This window comes from Pelodiscus sinensis, chromosome 3, assembly GCF_052426305.1.
Source record: "Pelodiscus sinensis isolate ZL-2025 chromosome 3, ASM5242630v1, whole genome shotgun sequence".
Classification (NCBI taxonomy): domain Eukaryota; kingdom Metazoa; phylum Chordata; order Testudines; family Trionychidae; genus Pelodiscus; species Pelodiscus sinensis.
The window spans coordinates 179,980,536-179,985,699 of NC_143054.1; the positions used below are offsets into that span (position 1 = coordinate 179,980,536).

General features: G+C 40.7%; 1 pseudogene; it reads right to left on the reverse strand.

The window, feature by feature from the left end:
• Positions 1–3,355: 3,355 nt before the first annotated feature.
• LOC149525194 (uncharacterized) lies at positions 3,356–4,698 on the reverse strand (annotated as a pseudogene).
• Between the last annotated feature and the right edge of the window lie 466 nt (positions 4,699–5,164).

Genomic DNA, 5,164 nt, shown 5'->3' on the forward strand with positions numbered 1-5,164 from the left:
CTCTGAAGAGTGGCTCTCTAAAAATTGCTTATTGCCCTTTGTATTCTCTCTCTACAAGTTCTTCTAACGCAAAGGATGATTTTCTAACTGCCACTTCTGAAAATTCAGCTTGACATCTGAAAGCAAAGCTCTGATATTTCTAGGGTGTATATCATTGCCAGCAACAAAGACTCTGCAGGTGAGACGCTTAGTTAACAACTCTGTTGATCATGTGCAAGCCAGAAGAGACACTAGCTCACTCTTCCAGAGCTGTCTCTGCAGGAATAAAAGGATAAATGGCGGTAAAATCTTAGAGGTGTCAATACAAATAATTATACATAAAAGACTACTTTAAAATCACCTTTTTGCAAGGTGAGAACATAGGCATAAGGACCTTTCTTTAAGCAGCTGTTAAAGAACTCCTGAAGTGAGAAATTTCCCTTTTATTAAGCTCCTCAATGCAACCAACCCAGGTCTTCTCTGGTAACTGTTGTGGACAAGGAGCTTTATAGCCCCTCCATATCATCTTTAAGATTAAAATCTAAATTCTAAACTAATGTGTGTGTACATACACAAACATACAGAAGTTCAACATAAACAACAAACAGCATACAACTGTTTACAATTCTGTGTTGCATCAACTGCATTTAAATAATCCTGCGCAATATCCAAAAAAGCACATCTTTGAAGGGGGGCCTGTTTAGTATTCCAGTATGGGTTCTTTTTCCTGTTGAATTTTCGTATGGAATTCCTGTGGAGAGGCTTCAGTTCCTGACAGAGTACCCATAGATCCTGGATCCTTTCTTCATTAAGTTGGGAATAACTGAAGAGAAACATGATTTCTCCAGAAAAGTCCTTCAAGGTCTCTGCAAGATAGAATCTGAGAGTTTCTTCAAAGTTCTGAACAGTTTCACATGTTTGGGAGACTTTGAGCCTAATTTTGTTCTCTGGTCTCATTTCAGGCAAGGCTTTTGTTTTGTATTGAATATTGAAATTTTATTGTTGCCAAATTTTTATTTCAGCATCCTATTTGTGAAATTCCTTCATGTTAGATCATTTAGTTGGAACTGTATTGGTTCCACATGTAAAGGCATATTAGTTGTCTTCCCCTCAGAAGATCTGTTAGAGATAAGTCAGATACAAGTGTTGCTTTATGAGTCCACTGATTTTTGGAGAAATCTTTTCACAAACTATACTGTTCTGGTAATATGGACTACTAGTTTGATATTAAAAATGAAAGTCCTCCAATTCTGATAATTCCTGACTGGATTTGTAGTGAGCAAATGATGAAATTGCCACTGTGTATTAGCAGCAACCAACATGTTTTAGAGAAAAATAAATATTGGTTGTCTTTTGGAGAAGCTGTGTGTAAAACCATCTGTCATGTTGGAAGGTGTCCAAAGGGTTGAAGTGAATGGGGTACCAAGATGGGCTGGGAATTTGCAAGGAAAGTGTGGGAGAAGTTTGGTTAGGGCATGGAAAGCAGTTCTTTTGCAACATGATGAGAGACTTCAACATCTCAGGGGTTGTACTATTTGACTGGAGAATTGCTAATATAGTTCCGATTTTTAAGAAAGGGAAAAAAAGCGACCCGGGTAACTATAGGCCTGTTAGTTTGACATCTGTAGTATGTAAGATCCTGGAAAAAATTTTGAAGGAGAAAGTAGTTAGAGACATTGAGGCTAATGGCAATTGGGACAAATTACAACGTGGTTTTACAAAAGGTAGATCGTGCCAAACCAACCTGGTCTCCTTTTTTGAGAAAGTAACAGATTTTTTAGATAAAGGAAATGCAGTGGATCTAATCTACTTCAACTTTAGTAAGGCATTTGATACAGTACCACATGGGGAATTATTGGTTAAATTGGAAAAGATAGGGATTAATATGAAAGTTGAGAGGTGGATAAGCAACTGGTTAAAGGGGAGACTACAGTGGGTCATATTGAAAGGTGAACTGTCAGGTTGGAGGAAGGTTACTAGCGGAGTTCCTCAGGGATCAGTTTTGGGGCCAATTTTATTTAATCTTTTATTGCTGATCTTGGCACCAAAAGTGGAAGTGTCCTAATAAAATTTGCGGATGACACAAAGTTGGGAGCTATTGCCAATTCAGAAAAGGATTGGGATATCATACAGGAAGATCTGGATGATCTTGTAAATTGGAGTGATAGCAATAGGATGAAATTTAATAGTGAGAAGTGTAAGGTTATGCATTTAGGGATTAATAATAAGAATTTTAGTTATAAGCTGGGGACACATCAGTTGGAAGTAACGGAGGAGGAGAAGGACCTCGGAGTCCTGGTTGATTATAGAATGACTATGAGCCGCCATTGTGACATGGCCGTGAAAAAGGCTAATATGATCTTGGGATGTATTAGGCGAGGTATTTCCAGTAGGGATAAGGAGGTATTAGTGCCATTATACAAGGCATTGGTGAGACCTCATTTGGAATACTGTGTGCAGTTCTGGTCTCCCATGTTTAAGAAGGATGAATTCAAACTGGAAAAGGTACAAAGAAGGGCCACTAGGATGATCCGAGGAATGGAAAACCTGTCTTATGAAAGGAGACTCAAGGAGCTTGGCTTGTTTACTTTAACCAAAAGAAGGCTGAGGGGGGACATGATTGCACTTTTTAAATATATTAGAGGGATAAATACCAGGGAGGGAGAGGCTAGTAGGAAGTTGAGACTTGAGATTAGACGAAGGTTTCTAACCATTAGAGGAGTGAGGTTCTGGAATGGCCTTCCACGGGAAGTAGTAGGGGCAAAAGATCTATCTGGTTTCAAGATTAAACTAGATGGGTTTATGAAGGGGATGGTTTGATGAGATAACATAATCTTGGTAACTAATTGACCATTCATTATTAGTGGGAAATAGGTCAATGGAGGGATGATAGGAGTTACTATAGAGAACTTTCTGGGTGTCTGGCTGATGAGTCTTGCCCACATGCTCAGGGTTTAGCTGATCGCCATATTTGGGGTTGGGAAGGAATTTTCCTCCAGGGTAGATTGGCAGAGGCCCTGGAGGTTTTTCACCTTCCTCTGTAGCATGGGGTACAGATCACAGCTGGAGGATTCTCTGCATCTTGGGGTCTTCAAAGTATTTGAAGGCTTCAATATCTGAGATAGAGGTGAGAGGATTATTCTAGGAGGGGTGGGTGAGATTTTGTGGTCTGCACTGTGCAGGGGGTCAGACTAGATGATCATAATGGTCCCTTCTGACCTTAAAGTCTATGAGTCTATGAGTCTATCTTTTGCTCCTCCATTATTTTTATCAACTGCTCCTTACTTATTACAGATTGCTCTTGGTTCTCCTTTCTGTCCTGCGTATTTTCAATTTTTCCTTTAAAGCCTCTCTCCACTCCCCGTGTTCTTGTTTTTCAACCACTAAGGCTTGCATGTCCTCTGGGAACTAATTCTCCTTCTTCCTCCTTGTTCACTTCCTTATCTGGTTGCTTCCTTACCTGGCAGAGGCATGCCACTCGCATATATGGATTTTCCCTGAAGGCCACATCTGCAGAAGCACAAGATAAAATCAACAAATTGTTAGTTCACACACAGCATTGAATTATTATAGTAAAGTTTACCTTTTTTAAAAAATGGATCTGTTTATCCCTCTACTTTGACAAACACACAACTTGGCAAACACCCTAAACAATAGTGGCTATGTCTACACAGCTGTTCTTGCGCAAAAACTTGCAGAACGTCTACACTGCACTCACGTTCTTCCGCAAGTAAATTTACAGTACAGCGTCGGAAAAGAGGGCTTCTTGTGGAAGAGTTATTCCTCTCCCCATGAGGAATAAGACTTTTTTCACAAGAGCTCTTGTGCAAGAAAGCAGTGTGGACAGGCAACATGGATTTCTTGCACAAGAAACCACTAAAGCTAAAATGGTCATCAGAGCTTTCTTGAGCAAGAGAGCATCCACGCTGCCATGAATGCTCTAGCACAAAAGCACATCTCTTTTGCGCAAAGCAGTTCTTGTGCAAGAAGCCTGCAGTGTAGACGTAGCCACTAGTGAGTTCAGCCTAAGTGGTAGGTGCTCACAATTGGATAATGGTTTTGTGTGATTGCAGGAAACTAGAATTATATTGTAATTCTGCCACCATTTTCCACAGGTGAGAGTTATTGAAGCTGATATATCTCTCGCAGAGGGGCTGATAGCAGTGCATGGGGGTGTCACCACAGAGGATGGTGTGAAGCTCCTTATATAAGCAGTAGGATTCAGCACAGCACCAGAGTAACAGTTTGCATCCCTTGCCTTCTGGTACACCTACCTCAGCTCCTTTATCTTTGCAAGCTACTGATGTGTGTCCCATTCATAGCCCTTATCCAACATGCCATGAGGAATCTGGCCATAGGAATCAAAGTTCCTATAGCTGGAGAGGAAATGGGACTGTACAGGTTCATCTCCCTTTAATGCCAGCACATCCAATAAGTCAGGTGTGCTCCAAGTGGGAGACCATTTGTGTGTAGAGCAGCACACTGAGTAAACAGAAGTGGATTTTTAAAACTTCTCAGGCCATTAAAGGGGAAGGGGTGGGTGCTTGTGTATCTGGATTCAGGGCAAGGGAATTTGAACTGCTGACCAGATCAATCAGGATGGGCATTGTGAAACACCCTTTCGAGTCCATTTATAGTGGCATAACCACGTACAGTGTTTACACCAACACTTTGTCAAAATAACTTTGACGCAAAAAGCTCCACACCTGTGATGGTGGATTTATTTTGTCAGTGTTGTGATGGAGCACTGAAGTGTGTACACCTCCACTGTTTTGTCAATAAAATCGACAAAGGTCTATACGACAATTGAAACATTATTTTCCAAATAAGGTGATGAATGTAGTTAATGGTTTAGATTCTTTAGAAAGGGGATTTGCCAGAATCCAGCTATTCCAACTAAATCTGAGAAAACTGCAGGAAGCATGTGTCTTTCTCTGTACATGTTTTTATTAAGTTGTGCAAGGTCCACACAAATCCAGATTTTGTCATCAGGCTTTGGTACTACAGCCTTTCTTGCACACTGGTCAGTGGGCTCTTCGACCTGGACAAGAACCTCATATCCTCCATTCTCTTGAATTCTTCTTAGACTTTTCCTAGTAAGGATATACGATACAATGTGAGTGTAAGTCTGTGAGAGCAAAGAAAGTTGTCGGTGGCCCCAGTTTTACTTTGCACTTCCTTGACA